At 39.8% G+C, this 18,522-nt stretch overlaps 1 long non-coding RNA gene across 1 annotated transcript in view; it reads right to left on the minus strand.

The window, feature by feature from the left end:
- Positions 1-11,582: 11,582 nt before the first annotated feature.
- The window catches only part of LOC120401793, a 39,616-nt gene continuing 32,676 nt past the window's right edge, over positions 11,583-18,522 (minus strand). Inside the window, exons 2-3 of the long non-coding RNA XR_005596738.1 lie at positions 17,053-17,416; positions 11,583-12,247 (exon numbers count right to left, since the gene is read on the minus strand). This is a non-coding gene — a long non-coding RNA (uncharacterized LOC120401793). The remainder of the gene's footprint in view (positions 12,248-17,052; positions 17,417-18,522) is intronic.

The raw sequence follows: 18,522 nt of genomic DNA on the forward strand, positions 1-18,522 counted from the left end.
GAAGCCAGCACACTATTAGGGCTTGAAGCCTGAGAGAGAGGAAAACACAGCAATAACCTCTTCAGCCTTTTTGATTCCCTGGTACAGCACAGCCCTCCAGTGTGGTCTGTGGCTAGCTGCATCTTTCCAGCTTACAGTGTCAATGCTGAAAGTTTAAGTCAGCCTTGCAAACACCCTTGAACCTGAGCCCAGGTCAGCTCCGTGACTTGAAGCATTCACGAATTTGCCACATTTTCCACATTCTGTCCACCCAGCTCTGAAGGCAGCGCAGAAATAAGGGTAGCAATACTGCAAGCCCCCCTGCAACTCCCTTTTGGGTCAGGACCCCCAATTTGGGAAACGCTGGTTTGCCCTGTGAAATCTGTATGGCATAGGGGGGTAAGCACACAAAAGACCAGATTTCATGGTCTGTGATGTGTTTGTTATGGCCATGAATTTGGTAGGGCCCTAGATACAGTTAATCCTACATAGCAGAACCTATACATAAGTGGTGGTATAAACTGTTTAAACTTCTGGTGCAGTCAAACATACTTCCTGCTATAATCATTAGTGTGATGGCTAGTCCAAATTTATCACAAACTAGCACAAAAGTATTGCAAAGTTGTTGAAGCTTCTCTTCACTTTGTGCAAAGAAGTTCTCTTAGGAGGTGTTTGACTTTGCTTTTTGCGCTTAGACTTGCAACACTGAAGAATTTTCCATCTGATCTTGTACAAAGATTTACACCTTCAATATTAGATGAGAAAGCGTGATCAAACAGTAGAAAGAAGAATATACCAAAGCGTGTTGGTGCCAAAACACATCCCTATTTCACACTGTGGATATCAAACCTGTCAAATTGATCGTTCTACTGGACTGTAGCCTTTATGCCATCATGAAAGGATTGAATCAGACTGAAGGCAACCAATTCTCTCCAGTAATTGGAAAAAGGCCCTTTCTGCTGACCAGGTCAAAAGCCTTTGTAAGATCTATGATGGCCACATAGCCACATTTTCTTAGTTCTTGACACTATTCTTGCGGTTGCCTTAATGCAAAGGCCATGTCAATAGTAGATCTACAAGAACTGAAGCCACACTGTTACCACTACAAAAAGTCCTCCCTTCCTGGTGGTAATAGCTCACCTTAACTGATTACTCTCATTAGAGTGTGTATGGTAACATACATTGGTTCATGGTGTATTTTATATATATATATATATATAAAATCTCTTCCTACTGTATTTTCCACTGCATGCATCCGATGAAGTGGGCTGTAGCCCGCGAAAGCTTATGCTCAAATAAATTTGTTAGTCTCTAAGGTGCCACAAGTACTCCTGTCCTTTTTGCAGATACAGACTAACACGGCTGCTACTCTAAAAGAAACCACACTGACTCTGGATATACACGTTCATCAATAAACTTGCAATTTTCAAAAGTGACCCATGCAAATGCCTTATCAGCATCATCAAAGAGACATTTCTCTGTAGTAGTTGCAGTCCCCCACCCCATAACACAATGTTATGTTGACAGCATCCTTAAAGTCTTACGGTACCACTCCTTTCCTCCAGCAGGCAAGCGCAACATTGTGCAGATGCTTAAGCACAACCTGTTCTCCCTGTGTCCGTACTTCAGCTGGAATTCCATCTCTTCCTGCAGCTTTTCCTGGTGCTAGAAAGGGCACTTTCATTTATAGATGGTTTTATCTCTTCAATGGTCTGAAGACAACATTTAGTGCTGCTTCAGAAACACATGAAGGAATTTCACCTCAAGAGTTTGTGAAAGATGCAACACTGGACGGAACACTGCTTCTGACTAAGTCATCTCCACTAAGAGATTTGAGTAGAGCAGTCTTCTTGGCTGAAGGACCTATACCTTTTTCGATTCCATCATACATACCTTTTGCATGTCTATTCTCAAAGGATATTTGTATCTTCTGGCACAGATCAAGCTAGAAAGATTGAGCACAATACTCTCTTGGCTGTTCTTAGATTAGCACATGTCTTAGGAGAAATCTTCACCACAATGTGAAGATATGTTCTGCATTTTGCTACAATAACTGGAAGCATTTCTTCAGAGTATGCTGAAAACTAGTCTCTCTTGTATAGTCTTTTACCAAAGGCTAAGGTTGCAGCTAAATGGATTGTGTGTGTGTGTGTGTGTGTGTGTGTGTGTGTGTGTGTGTGTGTGTGTGTGTTCCATGCTGCATCAGCATTCAAAGAAGGTGCAATTTATAGCATAGTTTTCTTGAGTTTCACAGTGAAAATTGGAGATACCTTCTTTGATCTTTTGTATTATTGATGTTAATGCATGGTCAACACCTTTTTTGTTTTTGGTATGATGGAATTTCTGTAGTGAAAGTCTTATTTTGAAGCACGCAGTCTGTGTGTCAGTCTGCACTATGAAAAACTTCCTCTAGGTGTTTCCTGTGGGTGACAATTAAATCGAGTTGGTGCCAGTGTGGAGACACCCAAGATCTGGATGAGACCTTCTGGCAGTGACCATATTGAAGTAGGTGTTGGTAATGCATAATCTTCGGTGGGTGTAGAGCTCCAGTAATATTTGCCCACTGTCATTCATTTTTCCCCACTCTGTGGTGGCCAGTGCATAGTAGCCACATCTAGTGAGTTGAGCCAACACTAGTGTTGAGGTTTTTTACCCACAAAAGCTTATGCCCAAATAAATCTGTTAGTCTTTAAGGTGCCACCGGGCTCCTCATTGTTTTTACTAGTGTTGAAGTCTCCCAGTAGATAGAATTGCTCACCGGTGGCAGCTTTTAATGATACTGCTGAGCTGCTGATTGCTCCATCTTTGAAGAAGGGACTTGGTCTAAGTGTTGTAGCATAAATTCTACTGATGTCGGTAAAGCCACTTGTGGTAGATACTCCTAGTGAAACAATATCTTCTGACATGTATAATATAAAACGTCAAAATTATAAACTCAAAATAAAGAGATTTGACCTTCACCTAAATTGTTTTGATAAAATAATAAAATATTTCAGAATATTTAATCTCGTAAAAAATTCCAAGATTTCTACTTCTCCTGACAAAATGAACTTTCAAAATCTCAGAATCTCCCACAAGATGGAAATTCCATTTTTTTCAACCAGCCCTAACTATTAATATTTGGCATTTCCACCATATCTTTCACCCAAGGAACTAAAAAAAAACTTTACAAATATTAGTTTTTTTTAATCCTCACAATAGCTGAGAAGGCAGCAAGCCTTATTATATCAATTTTGTAGCTAGATAAGAGGTAAAATGACTTGTCCAAGGTCCTCCAGAGTGGTGATTATAGTAAAGCGGTGTAATCTAGCATATAAAGCATGGAAACTCTGTCATATGCTAGAGTAACATTTGAGTAACTTCTCCTACCCCAGGATACACAAAAGGATGCTGTTAGATCCATTTGGCTTTTTATTATTACCTAAGAACATAAAAACAAAAAAAAACTAAGACAAAGATATGAAGTTCTCATCTCTCTATTCCCCCATTATCCCTCTGTGGTTTAGAATAAATTAAATCCACTAAACTTGTGTTGTTACAGCTACATTTAGTTTCTATTGACAGTGTGATGTTCTCCTTTTGTGTTCATGTCAAGGTGACTGTGCAGTGGCAGAAGAAATGCAAGACATGGCAGAATATTGGTTTTGATTTAGTCAGAATCAAATATGCTTTGGGGGGGTGTAACAATGCGGCCCCTGGCAGGACACTATGGAGAGTATCAGTTCAGGACAAATTGCTTAGAGCAGGGCAGTCACAGCCCAACGCTGGGGTTCCTTCACTACCAAGGCACACCAAACCAGCCAAACAGAGAGGACTTCAGTTTCACCCCACTGGCTAACCAGAAGTCATACAAGCAATTCCCTCAGATACATCAGTTCCCCAGTATCACCAACAGTGCCACTCCTTATGGGGAAGAGGAGTAAAAGAAAAAAAGGTTCTTCCGATCCCAAAGGACCAAGCCCCAGACCCAGGTCAATATACAAGTCAGATCTCACCCAGAAATCACGCTGTTGCCAATCCTTTAGAATCTAAAATCTAAAGGTTTATTCATAAAAAGAAATATAAATGAGAGCTAAAATTGGTTGAAGGAATCAATTACATACAGTAATGGCAAAGTTCTTGGTTCAGGCTTGTAGCAGTGATGGAATAAAATGCTGGCTTAAGTTAAGTCTCTGGAATACATCCACAGCTTGGATGGGCCATTCAGTTCATTGTTCAGAGCTTCAATTTGTAGAAAAGTTCCTCCAGAGGTAAGAAGGAGGATTGAAGACAAAATGGAGGTGTTTCCAGGTCCTTTTATATCCTCTGCCATGTGGCTAGACATCCCTTTGTTCTTACTGTGGAAAATCACAGCAGCAAGATGAAGTTTGGAGTTACATGGGCAAGTCCCATGTCCATGCATGATTCAGTTCTTTACAGGTAGAGCAGCCATTGCTCACATGCTACCTTGAACATTCTCAGGAAGGGTTCTCATATGTGGATTGGAGTCTCCCAAGGTCCATTGTCAGTTAAGTGTTTCTTGATTGGACACTTAATCTGAAGAGTCCTTTCTCAATAAGCTGGCCAAATGCTTCACTGGTGTTACTTAGAATCAAACACATTGAAATACAAGTACATACCCAATATTCATAACTTCAAATACAAAAAGATACACACATACAGAAAGCATCATCATAACCAGCAAATTACAACCTTTTCATAGACACCTTACTTGACCTCCTTTGTACAAGATTTGGTACAACTATAGGACCTTGATTGCAACAATGATCTATACGGTCACAGTTCATGTCAATAATGTCATGGGGGGGGGGAATCAAAATTTATTTAGACTATTTTAAAGCATAGCAGCACTTCAGTGAAAAAGGTCACTATATGAATTGCCTAAATGCCAAACTGTATTATCTTTGCAGGGCACATACATGATTTTTGATTGTACTATAGATGTATTAAGTATTTGTAAGCTGTATTTTGGGTGAGAAAGTCAAATACTTTTTAAAAACTAGTGATACCAGAATGTGTGTACACTGTGTTCAAAACGTGAGTAGGTACAGATCTACAACATTTTCCTTTGCATTGGTCGGTTTTCTCCTCCATAGAAATACCCAAAGTTATGTAAAACATACCACAGAGCAGTTTTCTAGCTCCAGTTCAGATATAGAAAATGTGTTTCATGCTGACAGTTTAGTTTAAGGCAGAAACCTGTGATCAGGAGCATGACACAAGATTATTGGTTGCTAGGATTCACTGTAGACAGATTTTAAAAAGTCCTTGCCTCTATAAATTCTCACTTTTCTAGAAGCACCGAAATCCTACCATTTAGGTCACTACATGCTATGAATAAACATTTAACACACAATTCTGCCATCAAGTGTCAGAATGAATGATCCCCTCAATCGTGGTGGTCATTACTATGGGGGCACTGCCATATTCAGAAAATTAAATAAATGCATGGATTGATTCTGAAGTTCCACAGTCCCATCTTTTAGATGAAGAATATAAGGAGGGGCACCAGCTCCAATGCCCAGAGATGCTGTATTGTCCATTCCAATGAGGGCTCCATAGTAGTAAGACTTCATTTAAGAGCCCATCAACATCTTTTCCGAAGGATCTTTAATTAATGAGCACTTTTGCAGCTGTGTAGATTTACATTCCAATTTAATAATTTAAGCTGCCCCTTAGTCTTTCCAAAAATTGTCTACTGACATTACAGTCAAGGGCAGAATATATGGTCATTTTCCACTCTCTCCATTTAGTCACATGGGCTTGATCCATGGTCCTCTGAAGTCAAAGGAAAAAGTCCCACTGACTTTATTGAGCACTAGACCAGGCCCAACAAGCCACACTCTGCTTTCAGATCTGCATAGTCAACTTCCACTAAAGTCAGAGAGCAGAATATGAGGGCAGTAGCTGACTATATATTTGAGAACAGAGTTGCTTGCAGTATACAACGGGAAAGTTAAGCAAGCTGTATTTGTACGTGCCATTGGATCAGAAAACAAATACAGAAGTCAGTGCAGAACTGGTAATTAACCACTGCTACTATATGTTGGATGAATTGGTACATTGTACTGCTAAAAACCTGGACAGACACCTCTCCGATTACAAACATTTTGTTATGCACAGCAGTCCTTAGCATTTTATAAAAAAGGCTTTGTATCTACAGTAATTTATTTTCATGAGCTTCAAAAACCAAAAAACCCACAGGTCTCATGACAGGTATTGTCCAGTGCACCAAGCTGACTTTTACATTTTACAGCAGCTTGGAACATTTGAGAAACAGACATCAAACCATGTTTGGTGTGCTTATCTTGCTATGAACTGTTATCATAAATGGCACCTTATCAAAATATTCCAGTATAACTAAAAACAGAAGTGTTTGGTTGATTTTTTTTCATTAAAAAGGTCATGCATTGTTTCAAATAAAATTACTCATTCAAATCTGAGAGTTTTTTCCCCTCAGAAAAGTCAGGTCTTATTTTAGTTTATGGTTTACAGTTAAATATTGCAATGTTATGGCATAAGGTAAAAAAATGCAGGGTCTGGATCAAAGTCCATTGAGGTCAATGGAAAAACTATCCCAGGCTTCAAAGAGCTCTGGATCAAGCATTAACTACTATTCAGAAAAATAATACACACACCTTCACAAATCCGGTCTTCCCTCTGTATGTATTTCCTGGAACTCAGCAAAGCCACCAGGACTCTGTAAACTGGTTGGGGAGGAGGAGGCCACGTAGAGCAAAGAGGCCACACAGCATTAACAATTGTATGGATCCACTAGTTAAAACTCAGGGGGAGTGAACAGCAACCACTATAAAAGCCGATGGACTATACTAGCAACTCAAAGAGACAGCATGGACCTCCATAGCTTGGGAAGACGAGGATTCCTTTTCCACAGAATAGCACATCAGCTCAATTCATGAAACCCGTTCTCTCAGACTTGGCATAAAACAGAATTTGGCCCATGAAGTGCAATGGGTACAGGGCCAATTTTCTAGAAGAGGCAAACAATGCAATGCAATTTGGAGAACAACTGTCCAAGAAAGTGTCCTCCTCAGCTCAGTTCAATCAGAGAAGCCACCTGGACCTTTTAAATATTAAATTTTTCTTGTGAGTTTAGTGCTTGAGAAGGATCCTTTAGAAAATGAAGCCTCCCCATTTAGCCATTCAACTGGTAGAGTGCATGCAGTGACTGGGCAAGTTTCTCTATACCACAAGCACTGATATATCACACCACTTAACTAATAATGTTAGTATAGAGTAGCTACCGCATCTGTTAGGCCTCAAAACAACCATTGTAAACTGGATGCTTCCAATACCCCAAGCAAACTCAGTCTAAATCCAGCACTCACACAGCTAATCCAGTTCCTTCTCTCCTAATAAATGCAACTCCCAAGTCTTCATTAAGTATCACAAACCCATGTTCCCCACCAATGTATCACATCCTTGATCTGGATAGACCATGTTCAGGTCAGACTGCAGAGCTATCAGAGAAAGCACATACTACTGAACTCTATAAGATATTGTTTCTTTGGCAATATGGTACAGAATCTTGAGGGCAGGTGAAATTTGAGCAAGGTGTCCACCTTACTGCTTGTCTCTCTCTCACATCTTTTGCAGTTTGTGCAGATAACATGAAAGGAACAAGGCATAAACCTTCCCCTTCAATCTTTATAAAAGTTGCATGCACATCAGAGAATCTTTTCTGGTGTGACTTCTTCATGGAAGCAAGGATCTCACATTTTCAGAATTACTGTGCCTTTCTCATTCACTACAGTTCTTCCCGGGCAGTTTGATATACATCTGACTATGCAAGGAAAGATAGATGCTTAGCGAAATCAAGCAGCACTTCTTGCTACAATAATCTATATAACAATTTAATAAAAGGAAACATTTTTCAAGAAGGTAACATAGCCTCTGAGTCGCTGCTGCTCAACACAAAAAGCAATGCAACAAAACAACAAGTGGTGCATTGTCTGCATCTCTTACGGAATTGACAGGAAAACGTGAGCCTTTCTGAACAAACCCATAGAATTCTCTCTGCTTTCACACCTGATAGCATGGTTCTATAATGCTTTCTGTATGCTCTCATACACTATTACGTTCTATAAACAATTTATATAGAATCCTATTGGTTTCATCCCTATTAAATTCTAGAGGACTTTTCCATAAATGTCTCAAAATGGCTTCTTCAGGAAACATACCCTTATTGAGCTATATTTAATTTTTTCCCCCTAAATAAAAAATGTTTTTGAATGGCTTGCATGATATGCAGCTCTAAGCATGTGTCATGATGAATCAAATCCTAAGGGATACAATACTGAACTCATGTCCTCACAGGAGCAATTCCAAGGATCAGAAGTCTATTATTTTATAACAATTAATATGGAAATACAATCATTCATAGCAGCATGTTCATTAGTAGCATTTCTGTTTTATCCTAACTGGAAGACTTTGTCATTGTCAACCCAGTGCATAAAGAACTCATGAATACAAGACTGGTGTGGAAGGGGAATTGTATTCTTGCAGGGTGGAAGATGTTTGTCCATATATTTCAGGAGCCTGTCTGTACTCATCAGTGCAATACTACTATCTAATTAGGAAGATTCATTGCAATCTGGAAGAACTAAGGATATCAAGTCAGGTTTGTGGACACAGCAGTTAATCTGAACCCACCAATAAAATAAAGCCATCTAAAATAGAAGGGGCAATGCATGCCAAAAGAATTAAGGATATTGGTCTACATCTGTCAATTACCTTGATCACATTAATACAATAATATTGTTTTAAATGTAAGTAGTATTTCCAGTGTTGTAGTTGGTTATTTGAAATGTGTATATACAACTGATCCATTATCTTTCCCCTTCCTTTTGTAAGTAATCTGATTATGCAAGTGATCCACATTTTTATCATTAGCAAAACAAGCAGCTAGTAATGAAGAAGCAGTTTGAGATATACAGATCAATATTACAAATAACTAAATGAATACCTTTCCGAGACCTGAAAAAGATCTCTGGTCAGCCCAAAAGCTTGTCTCTTTCACTAAGAGAAGTTGGTCCAATAAAAGATATTACCTCTCCCACCTTGTCTCTAATTATACAGCAGTCATTGTTCTTTGCAACATTCATTTACTCAAGCCCAGGTAACACACACTTATGTATAATATAATTAAAAAAGCAAAAGTTTAACCCAAAAAAGGTTAAACAAGGCAACTATGGCCAACTCCCTGCCCAAACACTAAAACAAGGATCAGCAATTGATAAGATGCAAATAGGAAAGGAAAGATTGCAAAACAAGTACAGTATCTAAAGAGAGGAAATTTTAATAAAAACAACGGGCAAAATACAACAACAACAACAAAAATCTAGGAAGGAAAAGTTCAACCAAATAAGAGAATGTTCACAAGACAAAAAGTAAAGAAAAAAAATCAAAAATAAATAAAGCAGAACTATGTGCAAAGGAAGTGTCTGAAATAGGGTTTTATATGTCCATTGAGAACAAATCTGGTGTCTATGTCTTTTATACTGTGAGGGATAAACAACTGACTAAAACAGAGTTTAAACAGCTTTGCCAACATAAATATAACCAGGAGATACAAGTTGTATAAAATTTGATCCGAAAGCTAATACTGTTGTGCTGACTTTCACAAGCACAAAGCATTGTATGAGTTCAATAATATATATTTGACCCATATCTATTGCAGTATTTTTTTTTGAAGGCTTATTGAATTTCACCACATTTGAAATGTTTCTCGGTGAAAGGCATTTGTGTTACATAAGGTATATGCTATAAAATGCTGCAACCTCCTCTCCCATGTTTATAAAGAATGAATTCTTTTGTTTCCTCTTATACATAATGTCCTGAAAGGATTAAATATTGTAACTGTATTGCTCTATTTTAGCTACACATACAGTGACTTATAATGTACCATCATTATGCAGATTCATAGTACTACACTTAAGAAGAAATAATCAATTGCACAAATCCAAAATGCCTGCTTAGAAAGGAGCTCTGCGAAAACAGATCTAGTAGTTACAGTGGATCAAACTAAATATGAGTCAGCAGTGTAACACTGTTGGGGAGAAAAAAGCACACATCATTCTGGAATGTATTAGCAGAAGTGTTCTAAGCAAGACAAGAAGTAGTTCTTGCACTCTACTCAGCACTGATAAGGCCTCAGCTAGAGTATTGTGTCCAGATGTGGATGCCACATTTCAGGAAAGATGTAGATAAATTGGAAAAAGTCCAGAGGAGAACAACAAAAATGATTAAAGGTTTAGAAAACATGACCTATGAGGAAAGATTGAAAAAAATTGTTTGTGTTTAGTCTGGAGAAGACTGAGGGGGGACATGATGATAGCCTTCAAATGTGTAAAGATTGTTATAAAGAGGAGGGTAATAAATTGTTCTCCTTAACCACTGAGGACAGCATAAGTAGTAATGGGCTTAAATTACATCAAGGGAGATTTAAGTTACACATTAGGAAAAACTTCCTAAATTTAAGGGTAGTGAAGCATTGGAACAAGTAGCTCCCATTGGCCTGGAGCAGTAAACTGTGGCCAGTGGGAGCCGCGATCGGCGGAACCTGTGAACGGGGCAGGTAAACAAACCGGCCCGGCCCGCCAGGGGCTTTCCCTATACAAGTGACGTCCCAAGTTTGGGAAACACTGGTCTAGATAATACTTAATCCTGCATTAGTGCAGGGTACTAGACTAGATGACCTATCCAGGTCCCTTCCAGTCCTATATTTTATCATCAATTTTTAATGAGAACTCCCCATTGATTCCAATAGCACGTTCCACTGAAAGATCTATGGCACAATATAGCCCAATATGGAGAGGTTCAGCAATGTAAGTTTAACCTGCTAAAATCAGTTGTGACTGAGTCTGATCCAAAAACCCCATTGATTTCAATGTGCAATTGAAAATACTCCCATTTTGGGCCCAGGTTTGCCAAAAAAAGGGTAGTGGTCATTGATTAGGAAATGCAGGTCAGTCCCACTTTCAAAGGCTAGCTGATGCCTAGCTGCTATCATCTTGCTTCTTTCATATATCATCTTCTGATCCTTGATAGTGTCCTCATTCTCCTAGTCAAAACCAGAGATCCCTTTTTCCATTCCAACATGGAAGATGGTATTTGGACAAAATATAACAGAAGGGACAAAGATTTGTGTAAGAGAAACTTGTAGGAGTTCAGATTCTCCCTCTCATATAGAAAATGAAAAAAAATTAAACCAAGTTCTAAAAATTTGAGTTATGATTGGGCAGATGAAAAGTATTTTTAAAAGGTAGCAGTTAATTGTTGCCCTTCTCCCTGATCTGTGAATTTGGAACCCACTGTTTTCTCCCATGTTGCAGACATACCATAATACACACAAAAGCTGTGTGAGAATTTAGAGTTTATAGGCTATAAAGTTGTATTAAATGTGACCGGAACTCTGCACTCTGTGTACCTAAATAAACTGATCCACATCATATCAGTAAACACTAATAATACCAAGGTTTACTCAATACCAGCTGAGATTTTTGAACGACTTGTCCATGTCAATACTGACTGCAATGTCATGATAAACATTTAACATAACTGCTTCAGGTTGTGTTCAAACTCCGTATCATTTATTTTAATGAAGACAAGCCTATTCTATACCCAGAATTACCAGTATTCTCAGGAACATAGCTGTTGTAAATTTAGATCATCATTAAAACTTATCCAGTTCAAAAGTTTCTTCTTGGATGAAAGCACTTGGATGAAAATTTTAGCAAAGAGTTGCTCTAGCTCCCCTCACACCTTTAAAGGGATGCATAACTAGAATTATTTGGGGGAAAAATGTGATTTCTGTTGTCATGTTTTCACTAGTTTAAAAGAAAAGCAAAACATGTTGCAGCTTTGCCTTGACAATTTTTTTCTTTAACACAGGAAAGAAAGGTGATATTTATAGATTAACTGTTTTCACAGATGAATGTGATCAACAAATTGTGGCCAGTAACAAACATCTAAAACGTTGAGATTTCTTCTGAAGTCACATTTCTTCCCTTCTTCTCCAACCATTTTTACTTTTTTTCCCTCCTTGCAATTGAGGAGGAAAAAATGTTGTGCCTTCATTAAAATTCTTGAATTTTCATTAAAGTTCCTTTTTACATTTTCATGGCAAAAAAAGTAAGTATGATCAGAGTTATGCATAACTCTGAATTGTCACTGACTGGTGTATGTTACAGCTGATTCCAGTACCACTCACATCAATGGAAAGTCTCCACTGAGCTTTGGAACAGGCCTATAATGAGAAAAAAAGTGCAGATTATTCATGAATTTATTCTCTAAGTAGTCTGAACTCAGTTTGTGTAGACTCCATGACAGACAACAAAGCATTGCATACATGAAATGTTCGTAAAACATGTGACCAACCTCAAGCCATGAGATGTCAGGCCCAGGGTGGGTTCTGGGAGTCATCACCAGGGCTGCGCAAAGGTGGGGGCAAGTGGGGCAATTTGCCCCAGGCCCCGGGCCCCATAGGGGGCCCCCATGAGAGTTTTTCGGGGCCCCTGGAGTGGGGTCCTTCACTCGCTCCGAGGGCCCCGGAAACCTCTCGCGGGGCCCAGGCCCCCGGAGCTTCTTCTGCTTCCGGTCTTCGCTGGCGGGGGGTCCTTCCACTCCGGGGTGGAAGGACCCCCCGCCGCTGAATTACCGCCGAAGCGGGACCCGTCGCCGAAGTGCAGCCCGGTCTTCGGCGGTAATTCGGCGGCGGGGGGCCTTCCATTCTGGGACCCGCCAAAGTGCCCCGAAGACCCGCGGCAGGAGCCCCCCACCGCCGAATTGCCACCGAAGTGGGACCCACCACCGACGTGCAGCCCGGTCTTCGGCGGTAATTCGGCGGCGGAGCGCCCCCGCCACAGGTCTTCAGGGCACTTCGGTGGCCGGTCCCGGAGTGGAAGGAACCCCACTGCCGACTTACCGCCGAAGCGGGGGCCCCCCTCCACCGAAGACTCCAGGCCCCCAGAATCCTCTGGGCGGCCCTGGTCATCACATTCCAACAACACCCACTAGCTCAAAGAGGGCAGCTGGGACCGGGATTTAAGAAACAGAACTGGGGCACAAACGCCACCCTGTGGTCTGATTGGGAGAGCTCTACAGCTCCTGACTGGACTGCAGCCCCAATTTATGCCAGTGGAGGAAACAGGAAGTTATCCATACAAGTGGGCTCAACCCTACCATGGACCACTTGCCTGGTTTTTACCTGTTCCTGCCTTCTGATCCTGACCTCCTGGTATCCTGACTTGACCTGACTGTTGGTAACTGCATTCTGGTTCCCAGCATCACAAGATCCTAACCTCCTGGTATCCTGGCTCAGCCTGATTCCTAGTAACTGACTCTTGATATCTGCCCACTGATTTGTCTCTCAGTTCTGACCTCCCGGTGTTCTTGGTAATTGGCTTCTGGACCCCAGACCCTCAACCCATACCCAAAGCTAACCCCCAGGCCAGGCTTCCCATACCCCAGCCCTGGCATGAATACAGGCTTAATGTGGAAAAGTCAATGTGAATAGTTTATCAGCCACCCATAATCTGAATGTTAGTCCAAACTATTCAACAAATGTTTAGCTACACTAAATGTTTAATGTACTGGCTAGCAAGTGATTTGTGAACCTCAAAAAAGGCCAATATTCAATAAGTTTTTGGTTCAACAGACACTATACTATTCCACCAGCTTGGCTGTATTTATGGAGATAAGGTAAGATTCTATTGGCATGTGGGAATGGAATAGCAATTCAGTTTCCATTATAAGCCAGATTTTTGTCCCTCACCCTAAAATGCACAAGCATCCCCAGAGTTGGTACATGCAGTCTGTGGTGGAGTCAGAATTTTTCCACAACATTAGAAGTCAGACAAAGTTTATTATTAACACCTATGCTTTTAGTGTCTAAATGTCCAAAAAGTATTGTAAATTTTGCCATACCTTGGGGTTTATCTTATCATAATAGGCAAGCTCTATTTTTATGCTTTCTAACGTTTAGGTAGTAATGTGAGAACAGGCTCATTGGTTCTAATGAGCTTTAGGTAGAATGCTAAATGATTGAGAAAACCTTAGTTTTCTTTTTGAAAGAGTAGCTAGCCATTTTTCTTGTGGAGAACACATCATATAACAAACCAATTGTCACAAGAGAAGTTTTTCCCATTGAAACTGAAAACCAGACAAGCTGTAAACAAACACCTTTCTTAAATAGTATTTTAAAGTGTTCTCCATCATTAGTTAATTCTACACTCCTCTCCTCCCGCCCCCGCAAAAAAAATCCTAACTTGAAACTGGACAAAAGTGAGAAAATTTAAATTAAGTTTATTGGAGTCATCCAAATTCTAATGTTTTACACAGACCAAATTTCTGAACTTCATAATCAAATTTAAAACTTGCTAAATGTAAAAACAGGAATGCCAGATGGGTGCATCAAGCTATGATGACCTTTTTGAACTTTCTTGGAAGCTCAGATAATCAATAGAAATATTACTTTAACTTTGAATTTTCTGGCCTTTTATTGTTTGTTTTTTTAATACCAACAATGCTCCTGTAATCCCATTTATTCTCCCAGACCAGTCAAGGCAATGCAGTCCGCCAGAAAGATAAAAATCCACAGTTCAATATATAAATAAGCCTAACTGGAGGAGAAAGCTTTGCAATATGAAATCAGAAATTCAAACAGGTAAGAATAATGCTCCTCCAAGCAAACGGTTCCTACTGAAATCAGCCTTGAATAGACTGTGCATCCAGCATATTTGTTGCTCATTTCTCTTTACCAAGATGTCTGACAATGGGAGGTTATAGTAGACGGAATACATAAAAAATTCTCCCGAGGCGGTTTCTCTAGAGCAAAGCTAAAATACATATATTTTTGATGGCAGTGATTATGTAGAAAAATTGCTTGTCATAAATAAATGGTTCAGTAGCATTTTCAAGATCAGGAAATCCTCTCTACAATGGATACTTTGTAATGCCAACAGAGAGATCCAAAATTACATTATGACTCATTCCGAAGGCATTTAAACATTTTCTTAAATGTCTGGAGTTTGAATCATTCAAGGCTCTGACAAGAAAAAAAATAGTACTTTCATTCATTTCAGACAAATCTTTATAGGAAGAGCTGTGTTTTTACCCAATGAAAATGGAAAAGGGTGTCGAGTTCAAAGGTCAGTACTAGGCAGAAAACTGCATTGATATTGTGGGGGTACTAATCAAACTAATTACCAGCTCATCTCTACAGATTTTCTGCTTCTACTATAAAGCCTTTTAAAGAACAAAAGTATTTGACTGTTGTAAGGTATGTGTAAATCATAACAACTTTGTACAGCTTGTGGAGGGTTGAAATTCATGTGTTTGAACAAGTTTCTTTCCGGATTCACAGCTTAAATCATACCCCCTTGACAAAGTTTTAATGGAGTTTTATTAATTTCCTTCATTACTGCTGTTCAGTCAAGGCTGACGGATGTCAAACTCTCAGGCTACAGCAAGGATAGCAACTGTCTTTGCAGTTAATACAAGATCCCATTGGCTTTGAAAGTTATTTTACTCTCCATTAATATGCTATGTTCTGGACAGCAGCAATGGGAATGTCAAAGATTTAATATTTAATGTCCAGATACCTAAAGAGTCAGTGTACGTTTTAAAAATGTTACTGAATAAATGCACATCACTGTAGATTTCTTTTATACCCTGAAAAATCTGCCAGCTTTACTCTGATTTGCTTCCTATGTACATACATTAAAGAATGAGGCAGAAGCATCTGTCTTTTCTGATTGTCCGAACTAGAACTGGTTAAGCAGTAGAAAAACATGTCCATGCATATTGGGGGGAAAATGACTGTTTTTCTGCCCATTTTGTGTTCCTTCCAGTATGGTTTTACTCATGATTTTAAAAGATTAATTTTATGTATGATCTTAAGTGTGTAACTTAAAATTCATTTTAGGAGCATCCCCTGGAAAGTTACTTAGAATTTAGCTTATTCAATAAGGAAACAGAAACAATGCCTTATGATTTGGAGACAGAGTACAACTAAGCAATATAGCTCAAGTTTCAAATAGCAAGTTATAGAGGGCTTTTTTAAAAAACTGAAAATTTTGAACAACAATGGAACTTGAGATAATTGTGATCTCTTTAACATGCCACAAACAGAAGTGGTAAAGTGAATTGAAGTGTTTGTTATGAATTATTTGCCAACCTATCACTCAAACTAAATTACACTGAAGTACAATACTTATGATTAAGGCCTCAGTCCTTCAAACACTTGCATGAATGTTTAATTTTACTACTATGAATCTTCCCATTGAAATTTAAGGGGCTACTTATGGTAGTAAATTAAAGCACAATTTTTTTTTTTGCAGGATTGTGGCCTTATACAAACAAATACAATTGCTTAGAAATATGTTAACACACAAACATCTGAAAATATAACTAAATCAACTCACCAGCCAGTGCCTCTGCTCACAGCAGAGCATGGCATTCCAGACTGTGGCATGGGAAACTGAGGCAGACAGCTGTTTGGTGCTGCAACAGTGCGTCTTTTCTCATGACTTTAGCCCTCCAGCCTGGTTATTCATAATCTCACCCCTTCAAGGGTAATAAAGGGTCATACAGGCCTAAAGTCCCATGACCCTGTACTGAGTTGTCAGCCCCAGTCCTGCCCTGGTCTCCAGTAGTCCTTGCCCCCTCTTCCTCAGGGAGACTTTCCTATTTCCCTTTCCTGAGGACGGGAGGGGAACCCAGGCCTGCCCACCCACTGCTCTGGGTTCCAGGTCAGAATCCCTGCATGAAATGGTTGGAATCATTCTCTCCTGAGCTCCTTCTGCTTCCCTGCCCTGCTTCCTGATCCCACCATAGCCCTCCTGTGGGTTATTTCACAGACAGTGTGGTGTTAAGATGTTGCTTGTGATTATCAGAACTGGGAGCACTGGCTGTTGGGACTCTGAAAGGACAGGAAACAGGAAGGAGGGGGGAGGAGTTGAGGAGGCAGAGTGAGATTACAGAGGGTGCAGCAGCAGCTTGGTAAAGAGGTTTCCACTTTAAAAATAAAGTCCTGTTGAAGTTTGTTAGTACCTTGCCTGGTCGATACAACACACAGGTCCTATGATCCTCTTCTCCTGGAGGTCCAGCTTCTTAGGCAGCCTCTTGCCAGGGTGCTGCTGAAGGGCCTCTCTTCAGTGGTTCCTCCACCTTTTTGGCGGCTTCCTAGAACTTTCTGCTCCCCTTTCCGTGCAGGGCCAGTCAGAGTATAAACTCCCTTGTTCAGCTCTCCTCTCCGTCCTTCCTCTCCAGGAGAGGCCCAATCTGGTTCTCCTCTTTGGAAATTTCTAGAGTGTTTTAAATTACCTGGTCTCAGGAGAGTCAGCTTGTCTGGAACAATGAACCATTAACTCTTTCCATGAATTTATCAGAATGATTCACCAATTGCTGAAAATGCCTGGAATTTAAACCATGATCGATTTTTAAAGAACAGAAAAAAAAGGCTAAATTCCATTTTTGGAACAGAAACAAAACCTATGGAGAAAAAGTTTAAAAAAAATATATAGATTTAAGTATAATGGGGAAAAAGTGGCAGTTCTGGTTATTTATAGGAAAAAGGGGACACTACTGCTAACATTTTCAAATCTATCTACTAAGCCTGGGTCCTTCATTTTATGAAACTTGAGACACCTAGCAACAGATTTTCAGGATTTCTGAGCATCCATACCACCAACAACTGAAGTTAACAGCAGCTATAGGTCCTTAGCACCTCTAAAATCAGGCCCTAGGTGTCTCAGATCATGCACTCAAAAATCAGTGGACACTTGAAACTTTTGGTTTCCCCAAATTGCCCATAGATTAAGTGCACCCTCTCTCTGTAAGCCAAGATTTCAGGAACTGAGTGCCTCCTAAATATGTAGCCTCTTTTTCAGAAGTGCTGAGAATTCCAAAAGTTTTGGTTGCCTTCAGCTGGAGGAGTTGTATGCTCAGAGTTTTGAAAATTCTGGCCATTTATTTAGGTACCTAAATGCATACGTTGGAGTCGAACTTTAGGCACCCGTTTCTTATATTGTCAGTTAGGATGTATTCAGAGAGAATGTACTTTGCACAGAATAGAACAGCAAGTGTTAGCTACACGAAATGAAACACTTTCCTACTTCAGCCTAGCTGTTCAACCAGCAGAATCACTATTTTTAAATTTAGAGATACATACGCAATAAAATCCTTTCAGTTTTCATTCATCTTTAGTCGGTGCTTGAACAAGTCCATGGAAGAAATGCCAGCTAGTAAAAAGTATAGGTGGGATGACAGATTTACCAATGGCTGGATTGCACCATGCAACTGTAAAATCCACTGGAGCATGTTTTAACCAGTCTTTTTTATTCAGTTTGTCCTCATCTATACTCTGTAGTTATAATGTGCATAGTACTGGTTCAGCTGTACCATTTGGGTAACTTTCCTAATGTAGATAAGGCTTATGGGCAAAATTCTGCCCCGACTTAGGCTATGTCTACACTACAGACCTTACAGCAGCACAGTTGTACTGCTGAAGCTACACCACTG

The sequence above is a fragment of the Mauremys reevesii genome, linkage group 3, assembly GCF_016161935.1.
Source record: "Mauremys reevesii isolate NIE-2019 linkage group 3, ASM1616193v1, whole genome shotgun sequence".
Classification (NCBI taxonomy): Eukaryota; Metazoa; Chordata; order Testudines; family Geoemydidae; genus Mauremys; species Mauremys reevesii.